Source organism: Ursus arctos, unplaced genomic scaffold (genome assembly GCF_023065955.2).
Source record: "Ursus arctos isolate Adak ecotype North America unplaced genomic scaffold, UrsArc2.0 scaffold_14, whole genome shotgun sequence".
NCBI lineage: Eukaryota > Metazoa > Chordata > Mammalia > Carnivora > Ursidae > Ursus > Ursus arctos.
Genome location: NW_026622808.1, coordinates 67,637,420 through 67,651,582, shown reverse-complemented (window position 1 = coordinate 67,651,582; position 14,163 = coordinate 67,637,420). Strand labels below are relative to the sequence as shown.

Below are 14,163 nucleotides of genomic sequence, written 5' to 3'. Positions count from 1 at the left end.
CTTTTGGTAAACATTGTGTAAAAAGGCTTCCTTTTCATGATTTATTGTACTTGTCCCTGCAAGTTAAGGGAAAGGGGAAGACAAGTGTGGGCAAGCTGACAGAGGTTTTATCTTACCTGAGTAGAGAAGGGAGAACCTTCCTTCGCTTCTGCTTACCACCACACTTTGTCCTTAGGCTTCAGTAGTCCGGGAGGTAACCTGTTTACATCAGCCTGTTCAATATGGGAAAAATGGGACCTGTGCTTCTGGTGGCAGCAAGTGGCCGCTCCTTTGGATCACCCTTTCCTAGTAGAACTCTTGCCTGGATGATGATGATCCGGGATGATTACCGTAATGTATTGCACAAAGTGCATCAGGCAAAAGCCGTTCGTGTGTGTGTCCCTACTTAATCTTTACCACAACTCTCCTGCAGAATGTTACGAGACACTGAAGCTTAAAGAGCTCGAGTTGCTTGCCTGTGGTCCCACAGCTAGCACGGAGCAGTAGGGTGTGAATCTGCTGGGCTCCTATCTGGGGGGTTTGGGGGGTGGGGGTGGGCATGCTGTGGAGACCCTGGCTCTAGGTAGTAGACTGCTCCTAATGCCCACCACAGCCATGACATGACTGGCCATCTGGTCCTCTTGCTTTACCACATCCTCCAGTTCTTTCTAGGGTTGTGTTTCTTTTTAGTGGCTTCTGATATCCATGATTGAACCCTAGATACTTCTGCTCTATTCTTGGTCATCTTTCTCCTTTTTCTCCTAGAAGTGATAGATTATACTAGAACTTTTGGCAGTGAGGGCTGTCGTTCACACACCAAGGTTTCTAGAAACCATGGGCCTTAAAATCTGGCAACACTACCGCCATGTGCCACTAAGACTCAGCTGCAACGTATAAACATCCACCCACCTCTTGGCTGCTAAGATACAGGGCGGGGGCAGTAAAAGCTCAACTGCAGGATAATCGCTTGCATATTACCAGACAGAGGAGAAGGAGGCAGTGTGGGTTTGGGGAGCCCTTTTGTGGTTCAGGCTACCTACCTGGAAGGTTGGTGCTGGGACTCATCCTGCAACGGGGGTGCCTCAAGCAGCATCCTGACACAGCCTTCATCAAGGCTTCCTCTCCGGGGCTGCACGGTGCTGCCCTCTGAGGACTTATGCAATATGAGGGCACCCCGGAGCCGTGCCTTGGACTCCCAGGCTGCAGAACACTGAGCTCCAGCCAGCTGGACAGCCTGTGGTCATTGGAGCTGGTGACGAGGTGTCTGCAACATGGGGTCACATAGCTCAAGAGGAGCCTTCTGACCATCTCTCCTTTGGAAGCCTCTCAAGCAGATGCCATACCTAGATCCCTGTCTTGGTGGCTTCCTGAAGGGAGAGTGTTCTGAATTGTCGTTGCTTCCCATAAAGGAAGATGGACAAAGTGGAGGACCGCGCATTTATCTTTGAGATGAAATGTGCCCAAAGTGAAACCCAGGTAACTTGAGTATCTCAAGTTAGACTAAAATCATTCGCTACAAGTGGACAGTTTTCACACATTTCAAATAGTGATTTTTTTTAAAGATCTGCATAAACTCAAGTATCTTTCTGTACACCAAGAGAGAAACTGGTTTCATACACCCTTTTATTACAAAAATACCTATTGCCCACAATGCTTTTAGCCTATAGTCAGGAGAGGAACGTTCCACTGGGAGCAATTGCCAGCTGTGGAGCAATGCTCACCTGTGTTGGACCGGGAAAGGAACTGAAAATTCCAGGAGTCATCCTGGCGGAATCAAGAGGCTCGGTTGGTGTTTCTGTCACTCAGTTCCAGTGAACTATGTGGGCAAGCTCTACCCTGTAGCGAATCAGGCTTAAAATCTACCTGCCAGTAGCAGTGGTCTCACGCTCAGTTGGTTCATGTGCTGGTCCACCGCCAGTCATCATGGTCATGAGAACGTAGGGCTCTGGCGAGGCCTGAGCCACACACCCATCCTGGCACTAGACAAGATTATCCCCAGCTGAGCCGTATAGTCTGTGCATGGAGGGGGTAGGTCTCTAAAGGGAATCAGAGGAAAGGGTGGATGGGAGCTGGAGACAAAAAATGCCTGTTAGTTAAAGATGACTTGTAGTCTCCTGATTTATAGGCAAAAAACTCCTTTGAATTACTTAATAATTGGTAAAATTTCTTGGAACACACCTTAGAGTGGAGACCCTGATTTGAAGCCATTGCTCAGTGTGGGTGGAGTGTAGACTTGTTCCATGACTAGGCCTAATGGTAGTTGGAGTCTCCTCTGGGAGTTAGGTGTGGAACCTGCTACGCAGGAGGGTATTAGGCTGAGAGGAGGTACTGGGGTCCTTGGAGCTCTGAGGCAGGTGGGTTACTTACAGAATGTGAGTGAAGAACACTGAGCCCCACCAGACAGGTTGCTGCTTAAGACCAGGGACCTGTGTACTCACAACCCCTGGCATGGGCTGGCCAAGAGTGTGTCCTCAGTATATGCTAGATGAGTCATTGAGTCACAGGAAAACCAGTGACAACACTATGGGTGGAAGGGGCAAGTGGTACTTTTTTGCCTCCAGCTTTATGGAGGTATTAGTGAAAAAGTTAGAAGATTCGTAAGTGCATTGTGGGGATTTGATAGATGTATACGTTGTGAAAAGACTCTTGCCACCTAGTTAAGTGACACATCCATCACCTCATAGTTTTTTTCGTTTTGTTTATTTGGTTGGGTTTTGTTTTTGTTTGTTTTGGTGAGAACATTTAAGTTCTCTCTGAGCAAGTTGCAAGTATATAGTACAGGGTTATCAACTCTAGTTACCATGTTTTACGTTAGATCCTCAGACCTTACCTTATAGCTGAAAGTTTGTACCCTTTAACCAACCTCTCCCTATTTCCCCCACCCCCAGTCCCTGACAACCATTTTTCTGTTCTCTAAGGGTTTGACTTCTTTCTTTCAGGTTCCACATATAAGTGGTGCCATGTCGTATTTGTCTTTGGCTTATTTCACTTAGCGTAACTCCCTCAGGGTCCACCCATGTTGCAAATGACGGGATTTCCTTCTTATGGCTGAATAATACACATACACACGCACACACACACACACGTATATACATAGACACCACAACTTCTTTATCCATTCATGGCAAATAATACTTCCAAGGTAAACTTGGCACACTGTTTTCCAGATACTTGTGATGTCCTCCATATAACTGGACAATTCTTCCCACGTTTTTGCCCTAGCCATCTTGTTTCCATTACCATTAACCTGAGAATAGCAGTATGTGCCAACTGTAGATACCTAACTAGTTATCAATTTACATGGAAAACTAACACCAAGAAATGAGGAAGCCAAGGCCAAGTGTTTTAAATTCCTTTTAGATCCATTGCTCACTTTTAATACCCAGAGCGTGTAGATTTTTATTTTCTTGGCCGCTTCTAGAAGCTTGCTGGATGTGGAAGCAACATGCCCCACTGCAGTTCCTGATATTGATTATTCCAGAGGAATTCTTTTCTTGGCTTCCATCCCACCTACAAGGCTGTGGGGCTCTGGGCTCTGGGTGTTGACAGGACCTCCACAGAGTTGCCCTTGGTGAGTTGGAAAACTGACCGTAGAGTCCGGAAGTATGATAGAGTCATAAACCTGGCTTTAAATCCCAGCTGTGCCATGTACCAGCTGGGCAAATTACATATGCCAGAAGGTCAGCTGTAAGATGTGGAAAGCATTTACATAAACAGCCTAGGATATTGCCTGGAATGTCCCTGACACATCACAGACACCAGTTGCAGAAACCACAGAAGTGGAGACTACTGGAGGCCAGTTCCATTTTCTAAGGTCACTCAATTCATCTTATTCCAACTATCCCCACTCTTTTTCTCCCTAGATAGTTTGGAGGAGGATCATGAATGTGAAATAATTTAATTCAACCAATTAAAAATTGTGATCAAAGTCTACTAAGTGCCAGACTCTGTCATTAGAGGACTGAACAAAACAAAATGAGTACACAGTGCTAAGTGCTATGAAGGACGTGGAGGGTAAGGTAACAGAGCATGAGAGTACCAGGAGAGAAGGCAGAACATCAGAGGGGCTCTGAGAAAGGTCCAACCAGGTAACATTTGAGCAGACATCTACAGAGCTGGAGGGAGCCAGTCCTGTTGGGAATTGGCAAAACAGCGTTGGTCCACGCAGCTGGAATGCATGCATAGGCTCTGAGGCAAGAACAATTTCACCTGGTCAAGGGTCAGCAAGGAGGCCAGTGGGCGGGAGGAGAGTGAGCCGAGGAGATGAGGTCAGAGAGGGACCAGATCCCAGCGACCTCTATGGTCCAGGTATAATTTAGCACCTTCGTTGTACACATGGGGTGGAAGAGGCCAAGGACTCCGGAAAGAGACCTGCCCACGGCCACAAGCAAGTCCAAGCTCATCTAGTAGTAAGACCTCAACTGGGGCTATTGTGTGACTCACTCTAGCAGGCACTGCTCACGCTGTAGTCCCTGGAGTTCTGCAAGGCGTAATTGGTGCAGCGGTACGGTCCCCTAACTTCTGCTCCTGTGCTGTGTCACTTCCCTTTTCTTTTTCTTTTTTTCTTACCCAAAATGGGTTTATTGGGATGGTTTCCCACTCATCTTGATTCAGAGGGCTGCCTCTGTCTGAAGCAGCCACCTTCTGCAAGCCTTGCCTTTCCTCCTGCGGGCTGGCAGAGAAGAATGGAGCAACTGCTGTTTGTGCCTGGCTACAGATGGGGGTGAGTTCATAGCATGCTGGGCACTCCACGTCCATGAAGGCTAGGAACCGCGGCTGACGCTTGTGTGTTTCTTCTTCTCTTCTGGAGAGGGATGAAGATCTTTGCAAGAGGCATGTTCTTACAGGAGGTCATCACTGCCAGCAAGGTTACTCTCCTTTTCAAAGGAAGGGGTCTTCCTTCTGAGTGCCAGCTGCCAGTTAGACCCTGAACGAGCTAGTAGCCCATGTTCACAAAAGGCGAAATGACCGTGTTCTCTTCCCCTCAGTGGAAAGGACACAGAGTTGGAAACCAAACAGGACTCGGCTCTCTCATCTCCTGTTTTGTGAATTTTGGCAAGCCTCTCAGCCTTTCAGGCCTCAATTCCTCACCTGAAGGGAAATGCAGGGGAGAGTTTTACTCCTGAGAGGTTTGTGCTGTTCGAGCTTCCTCTAGCTGAGCGAGAGCACCTAAACTTACTTGTCTTGTTTGTCGACACCAGGTGGCGCTGTGCTCTGTGCTTTTCAACTTGCAACTCTTCTTGGTTTGCAATGTGTATTAATATTGGCCAGCAAAGTCTGTGTCATTTATTTTCTTAAGTCTAAACAGTTTGTGGAATTCCAACCCAACAGTATCTGTTGCTGCCAGGAGCAAAGAAGGAAAGAAAACAACATGCTGTTTAGGCCCCAGGGAGCAAGTTGTAAGGTAAAATGCCTTTCTGATTGTGCCCACATCCTGTCGAGCTAAAATGAGATTGTCGACAAGGCCACATTCCAGACAAGATGGCTTGTGTCATCACTCTGTCCTTTGCGTGTAGTTGACTGGTGGTTGGGGATCTGAGGCCGGATGCTGCCACTCCACAGAGCAGATTCTCTTACCTGCTCGAAGCCTCAGTGTCTTCATCTGTACAGCGTCCTTTCAGGTCGAACACTGTGTGATGGGGCAAGGCCTGGGATAATTCTGTTACTGATGAAAAGAGCCCGAGCGGAGTTCTTGATAAGCCCTTGGTAATAGTATCTGAAAGCCGCCCGCTGTGTGTACTAGGTAAAGAATACAGATTTGGAGTCAAGAAACTTTGTGTTCTTACTCCAGCACCACTACTTCCTACTTGAATAACAGACTCAGCCCCTCTGATCCTCTTTCCTCCTCCATGACATGAGGATCGTGGCAGTGCCCACCTCATGAAGAGGGGTGGAGGCTTAACTGACGTCCAGGCTCAGGGCATGGCATGCAGCACGGGTTCAGTACATCGTTGTTTCCTTTCATTAAACCAGCAGCTCCAAATAACGTGCTTCCTTTCTCCTCCTGCCTTTCAGGCCTCTGTGGTTGGTCCACAGTGCAAAAAGACCACTCGTAAATACTTATCTGTCTTTAGAACAGGGATCAAAGTCGTTTTTATGAGTCCATAGTTTCTGCCTTGCTGAGTCCACCACATTTAAAAACTAATCTCATTGATCTCTTCTCACATTGTTTTTCCTTTAAGGCTTTTTTAGGCCGAAGATTGCTAGAAACCGGGTCAGATAAAAGCTGATCACGATAAGTGTTTGGAAATCAGGTGAGAAGGACCAGGGGACTTCCCTTTTGCAGAGTCTTGACCCTCCCTGTCCTTGGTTCTCAATACTGTTTTGCACAGTTCAACTTTAGAATATAAGAGAAATGAGTGGAACCAGCTCAGTGAACAAGGTCACCCAACAACACCACGAGATGATGACATCACTGTCAGCTCCTGCCCAGGAAAAACCCAGGGCTCAAATGACGGAGGGAAAGGGCAGGTCATCTTCATGGCAGGTTGACAGAGCTAGTTGCAGGCCACCATCAAATATCAGGCCTGGGAGTGTTGCTAAAAATTGCCCAGGGGCCACACCTGCCTCTGCTCAGTTTGCCCTGGGCAGTCTTGCTGCCCTCACATGCTCAGGACAACAGAGTATCACCAACAGGTTTTTTTCCATTTCCTAGAAGAAAGGTTACCAACTGCCAGAATGAAAATAGAATGTGAATCGTGTCACAGGAATCCTGTCCAATCCAAGCACACTCATATTGTGCAATGGCCTTCAGGGGATAGAGCAGATAAGCAAAATCTCAAAGTTATTATCACTTTGTTGGACTTGACATCTCAGAAGGCCCCTCGCCATCCTCTCTCTCCAAGCTAGTTATGTTTCTGCAATGCTACGTGTCAAGTGGATCATGTTTTTAGTGCCCTAGAGGGACACTAGTACTTAGGTCAACCTGACGCAAAAACCCTCACGTCAAGAATCTTTGTGTTCAAGTGAGAAGTTTTTCCCAACTTTGTCCATTTCCCAGGTTGTGGTTTTATACATTTTCTTTTCTCTTTTTTTCATTCTTGGATTAAATTCTTCTTTATTATTCTTAATGGTATGATATAGTTTTCCATATGGTAGTGATATACTCATGGTAAGTTTCCTGAAGAACAAATAAAAGTTTAACAAGTTGAAGAATTCAGTGCTTTGCAAATTTGTCTTTCACATACATGATGAATATTACTTTTTTTTAAAAATTGTGGTAAAAAACACATAAAATTTACCATCTTAACCATTTTTAGGCAGTAGTGTTAGGTATATTCACATTGTTGTGCAATATACGTTAGTTTTCTTAAAGCAAAGCACTCCTAGGTGTCTTTATCAATAATTAGAGACATCCCCTATCCGCCAGGTCCTCCAGTCATATAATACTTTATTACTGTACCTGAACTTACCTTTAAAGGATTTCAAAACCTTGGACAGTAATTCTAAACAAAATCCATGGGCAATACTTAAAATAGGTGCGTGGGGGGCATTTAGAGAAGGCTATGAAGCCATTTCATACTTTATTTGTCACAATCCAAACTGATTCGGGTAGAAGGGCCTGGCAAGAGAGCTGACCTCAAGACTGTTGGATGGGGGTCATGATTAAGGCATTCAGGTCATGTCAACCTTGCTTAAAGCCTCCAGTGGCTCCACATCTCACCACAGAAACCTCTGCACGCACGACCCATCTCATCCCCTCCTGATCTCATTCCTGCCTACCTCTCCGACCTACCTTCTTCTGCTCGGCCATATTGGCCTCCTTGATGGCCCTCGAAAATGTCAAGCTCATTCCTTCTTAAAAGCCTTGTATTTACCTCTACCTCTTCTAGAACAGTCTTCTCAACTTTTGCTAAGCAATAGAACCACTTATGGAGGTCATAACATTCTCAATGCCCAGGCCACATCCTATACCAATTAAATCATAATCTCTGGGGCTTTACCGGTCAGTATTTAAAAACAAAACAAAACAACCCAGGAATTCCTATGTGTCGCTATGTTTGAGAACCAGTGTCTAGATTAGTGGTTCTCGAAGTGTCCCAGATCAGCAACAGCTGCATCAATACATGCCTTCGTTTGAGAACCGTTGCCCTACATCCTCGGTGCTCAAGATGTGGCTGATGGACCAGTTGTGTCAGCATCACCCGGAAGCTTGTTAGAAAAGCAGAGTCTCTGATACCATCCCAGCTCATAACCCGACCAACTGAATCAGAATCTGCACTTTTAACGTTATCCCCAGTAACTCCTAGGCACATTAAAGTTTGAGAAGCTTTCTACCTCTGTCCCCTGAGAGAGCCTGGGAGCAATGACACACTGGTAGCAGGAGCTCACCTGACACCCAGATTCTAAATCTCAGATTCTAAATACCTTTTAACATCGAAGGGAACTGGGCTCATTGGAGAAAAGGCTGATTCCAGGCCTAGTGCCAGGAAGGTGTAAGATGAGCCTGAAATATCTTGTGCCAGAAAGCAAGGAAATTCTTGAAGGATGATGAAACATGTCAGAAAGACACAGGGGTCAGTTGAAAAGGGCTCTCACTGGCCAAATCTGAGAAGAATCTAATAGTAGTGAATTATAACCTATTGAATAAAATAAAAACGGACGAGTTTGTAGTGTTACAAGAAACAGATGATCATATAGATAAGTAAGACCGAAGGAACAACTCTTCCTTGCAGTAGAACGTTAACAATAGGTAGAGCAGGAAAGATGGAGTAAGAAAATCATTCGTGAATGCTGAAACTAATGGGGGAAAGTTTGAGGAACAGAATGTTTATGTTCTAAAAGGACCTCCCCACAAATGACTTGGTTACAGAGGGGAAAATAGTAACTTGATCTGGAGAAAGCTGGCAGAGACCACCTTCACCCAAGAGTCAAAGTTGACATCACCCGTATGGGGATGGACCAACACCACAGGCCTCCTGCTACAGGGCACTGCGGAGGGCATGGCATTACTTCTGCCAAAAAAGGCATTAACTCAGTCTACTCCTCAAGAAGCATCAAGAAACCCAAGGGGAACATTCCATAAAATAACTGGCCTGGAATCTTAAGAAATGTCAAGGTCAAGAAAGACAGCAGCTAAGGAATTGTTCCAGATTAAAGGAGACTAAAGAAGCATGAGAATTACATGCAGTATGTGATCCTGGTCCCGGAAAAATGTATGTAATTTCAAAAGGTTATTGTTGGAGCAAACAATGAAATTTAAATACGGATGGTGGTTATGTAAGAGAGTGTTCTTTTTTTTTTTTTTTTTTTAAAGATTTTTTTTATTTATTTATTCGACAGAGATAGAGACAGCCAGCGAGAGAGGGAGCACAAGCAGGGGGAGTGGGAGAGGAAGAGGCAGGCTCATAGCGGAGGAGCCTGATGTGGGGCTCGATCCCAGAACGCTGGGATCACGCCCTGAGCCGAAGGCAGGCGCTTAACCGCTGTGCCACCCAGGCGCCCCGAGAGTGTTCTGATTTTAGGAAATACATCCTGAAGAATAGGGTAACAGGGCCGTGTGTTTGCATTATGAACTCTCAAACAGTTCTGAAAAAGTATGTGTGTATGTGTAAAAGTATGTGTATATATTATATATTCATACAGAGGAAGAGAGGCGAGAGAGTGGGGCAAACGTAAACAATTGGTGAATCTAGAAGACGAGAGTTCCTTGCACTGTTCTGGAGCTTTTCTGTAAGTTTGAAATTATATTGAAATAAAAATCATGTCCCCCCTTCCCCTCGAAAAAAGACCTGTGGGAGCACACACCAAAATAAACCAAGGAAGAAGCACTGTTCCAGAACACTTGCTTCCAAATTTAGTTTGACTCTGTCCTTCCAGTCATTCAGGTCTCTGTTCCTCCGTTACCTCGTCAGAGAGGCCCCGGCTGGTCACCTCCTCTAACACAGCCCCCTACCACCACTGTCAGACCCTGTCTATCACATTACCTGCTTTCTTATGCTCACAGCACTTTGTTAGCATGTAAAATTATCCTTGTTTATATATTTGTCCACTGCTTTCTTATCTCCCCCCACTAGAATGTAAACTGCGTAAGTATAGAGATTTTTTTTTTCTGTCTTAATACATCCCCAGTACAGTGCCTAACATGTAAGAGACACCTTGGGGGTTTATGTTAAATGAATGAACAAGCAAACAGATCTATATATCCGAGTCTCCGTTTTCTCATCTGCAGGACAAGGGGCCTCTATAATTCAAAACCCAGACACTTTCCCAGCCCTGGCACCGACAGTCTGGCACTGTAAGAGCTACTGTTTAATGAGTATCTAAAATGTCCTATGCTCTTATTTTTTAAGATTTCTTTTTTTAGAAGTAATCTCTGTACCCAAAGTGGGGCTTGAACTCATAACCCCGAGATCACGAGTCACATATTCTACTGACTGAGCCAGCCAGGCGCTCCAAAAATGCCCTAGGCTTTTATTGACAAGCGCCCCTTTAACCTCCACAATGCTCCTGCAGCGCTGGCGATGGTACCCTTGTTCTACTGAGTCATCTGGCAGATGCAGACTGAGTGCCAGTTGTCTACGAGGCACAAAGAAAATAACACAACAATCACCTGCCTTACTGTCCTGTGGCATGCTGCATTAGCAAGAGCTGACTGATAACCACAGCTCAGAGAGGTTGCCCAAGTTGCTGTTGTCACACGGCCAGCACAGGAACAGCTGGGAAGGGGACCGGCCTCTCGGTCCAAAGCCCAAGCTCTCCGACTGTGGCTGAGGAGCCGCCGCCAGGGGAGGGAAGCTGCTGTGAGTCAGGCCACACTTCAGGTGGCTCCCTCAGAGCCCTCACACCACCCGTGTCCCGTGACCGCGACACTAATTCTCACTGTGCCCCTTTCATCGGCACAGAAACAGAGCGTGCTGTATCTTAGCCATTTCTGATTCCGTTTTTGATTATTCCATGGCCTCTTGGTCCCATTTACTTCAGATAAGCAAGAGCCTGTTCTGCTTCACTGGGCAAAGGTCAAGATAAATTCAGTCTGAGAAATCATCTAAGTTGGAGATGGGATCAAATAACCTTGCCAGAAAAATAACCAAAAGAGCAAAAACTAAGAAACAAAATAAAAACCCACTTCAAAAAATGTTTAATGAAGAGACTGAGCATGAAGAATTAAAACAATGTAAAGGGAGTGGGAAAACTTCCTGAAGGGTGTTTAATTTTTCTTCAGCTCATTGATCCTTTCCCTCCTTGAAAGCTTTCTTTGCCAATTAATCACTCAACTCATTACCAGGCCCTGTTTCCCTGTTTATAATTTGGGGCCTCAAGAATCCCTGTGTAAGGACCACAGTAAGTTTCCCTGGTTAGCAAGACAAACATTTATCTTAGAGGATCAATTACTACGCTGGGAGGTCTCCGATTCCTGGGATTTAGTGCATGGTTTTGCCCTTGATTTGTTGGGTGACCTTCGCTTCTCCGCCTTGGTTTTTGAAGCTACAGAAGAAAAACAATGTTACCCCCTGAGTCGTGTCCTGAAATTGCTCTGGGTTCCCTGTTGGAAAGTAGAAGAGGGTATTTGGTCAAGGATATGATTTATCTATGCCCATAAATGCTCTCCTTCTTCTGGAAGTTAGCTAATTATGTTTAGAATTGAAAATGCAATCCCTGTGGGTATCTAAAGTAGATTCCTTATGGGAATGTCTAGCGGGTGGGTGAATAAAAGAGACACATTAACAGAGTTTTGTTATTCCAAAGGAAAATGTCATATCTCCATTTTTTGTGGTCACAAGTTCAGAGTTGGGGAGAGGGGTGGACAAGAAAACAGTATTGTTCTTTGGAACTACGACTCACAGATTGCTCACCCACGAGAAGCTTTTTTGTTGCAGTTGAGTGACCTTTTTTCAAGTGAGCCAGGCAGTTAACTGACCACTGGGTGGATGATGAAATGACCCACCTTTGCATTTAGTGAGTTCCCCATCGTTAGAGGTAAGTAAGAATAGGCTGGATGTACTCTCAGCAGGGGGTGGGGTAGAGAAAGGTCAAGCACCAGGAGAGAGCTTCAACTAAGTAACATTCATTCTCATCCAACCCTGAGTCTCAGGGATTCTGGTCCCTTTCAGTGTCCGCAGGCTCTTCTGAATAGACGGAGCTGTGCAGCAGCACATGGGGGCAAAGGTGGTAACAGGTGAGATCATGGGTGAATTTGAGACTCAAATCACTCAAAGGATGGCTTTATATCCGCCACAAAGCATGAACTAGAATTAGGATCCCAGGAGAGGAGGCTAAGTAGGGTATTGTGTATTTGAGGACACACCTTTCAACAGGGAATGCTGCATGGACCATGAACTCCAGCCTAAAAGGAATTTGGTGTTGCCACTGAACTCCCTGTGGAGCTCCCTCTGGAGCTTTCAGCCGTAGAAGCCCCATCACTGATTGGAGGAGGACCCCCAGTGTTGAAGATCTAGAGAGGGTGAGCACAGTGGTGGAAATTGGGAGAGTATCGGCTTTTAAGCAGGCGCTTATTTTTAGAATGAATAACAACCACAATAACAATAAGAGCTGCCGATTATTGATCATCTGCTATGTGCAGGCATGATGCATGGCTTGCCTCACCTGCACAATTCTTCAAGCCAGGTGCTATCTGCCTATTTGACAGATGGGGAAACTGAGGCATGTAGTGAGAGGAAGTGCCTTGCGTTGCCAATGGCAGTGCCAGTATTCAAACTCAAGCCTGTCTGACTCAAGATTCATGTTCTTTGCATTGTGTACCCCAGCCTTCATTTAAAGGTAGGAATTTAATTTAAAAATATGCATATAGGTAGGAATTATTAACTCCATTTTTGCTGATAGAAAAACAACTCAGAAAGTGGAGGTAATATCAGACAAACTGAAATTCGACTGGCTCCAGATCTCTGCCAGATGGCCTGTGAGAAGAATAGTTGTACCTTGTAGAATGCCAAAACTGGGGGACTGCCCCTAAGGTTGGCTGATGGCATGCCTTCAGTCTGTGTAGGAGAACCTGACCCGGCGGTAGAAGTGAGCAGCTCAGGAGCACGAGGCAAGGCAACGGCAGGCAGGACAAAGAGCCCCCATCTCCGGGCTCCCGGGATGTGCTGAGTGAATTGCTTTCAGGTAGATCTGTGCTGACCACCCTCTGGATGTCTGGGCCTGGTAGGGGTGCCCTGCCCTGAGGCTGGGATGGAGGCATGTCTGTTACCTCAGAGGTTATCCCAAGAGGCTAGGGTAGTAGGGGCTGAATGTCTAATAGGAAGCTGACTGCCTGTGTGAGGATGTGAATCAGCAGGCAGGGCCCTGGGATCAAGGTCACCAGCCCAGCAGTTGTGCACACTGGTGAATCTGGGAAAGCTGGGGCGAATCAGGTGAGGGGCAGACAACAAAAGCAGGACTTTATTTGGGAAGTAAGGCATTCTTCTCAGACGCCCCTGCTCATCCTGCATCTTCTTGTAAGGGTCTGCCTGTAGTGTGAAGCCTCCCTGAACCTATCTGAACTCGCTTCTCCCCTTCTGGCTGCAAGAGCCATAATGCTGACTGCTGTTTCTAGAAGCCACTTAAGTGCCAGGCCCTAGGCTTGACACTCTACCTGCAAAATCTGACATTTATTTTCCAGCAATCCTGGAATCGTGTGCAATCCTGTGATCGTGTTGTAACGAGCTAAGGCTCAGAGAGGTTAAGTGACTTGCCCAAGCTCGCACAGCTGATAAGTAACAGAATCAGGATGGCAGCTCTATTAGGATAAGGACTTTTAAATCATTGTTTGCTGCTATATTCCCAACGCTTAGCACATAATGGTCACCCAATATTGATGCAATGTCTGACTCCAATGCCACATACCTCGCTTCCTCCTGAAAACCCACATGATGGGAAAATGCAGATCTGAGGGAAAATAGGCTTAGAGGACTTCAGTCAAGAATAAATCCATAAAGTCCTTTTCTATAGGTACTTTTCATTCTCACCAAAATATGAAAATAAAGAAAGCTCCCTGAAGAGAATGTCAATTGCATTGTGCGCAATTTTACAGTTAGTAATAGGGGCTGATATGGAATTAATCTCTTCCCCAGGCAGGTTCAGCGGGTTGCTTGTTAGTTCATTGGCCTGTTTGCTTTCCTGTAGACAACATGCACACCACCAGGCATTTGTTCAAATGCCATTTGATCTCTAAAAGTTCAAAGCCATTATGATTTCACAACTCAGAGTCTCTAAGTCACTGTCTTCCAGCCATGAATTTATGAC

General features: G+C 45.8%; 1 pseudogene; it reads right to left on the bottom strand.

Annotated features, from left to right (window-relative positions):
• Positions 1 to 4,193: 4,193 nt before the first annotated feature.
• LOC123001186 (40S ribosomal protein S27-like) lies at positions 4,194 to 4,913 on the bottom strand (annotated as a pseudogene).
• Between the last annotated feature and the right edge of the window lie 9,250 nt (positions 4,914 to 14,163).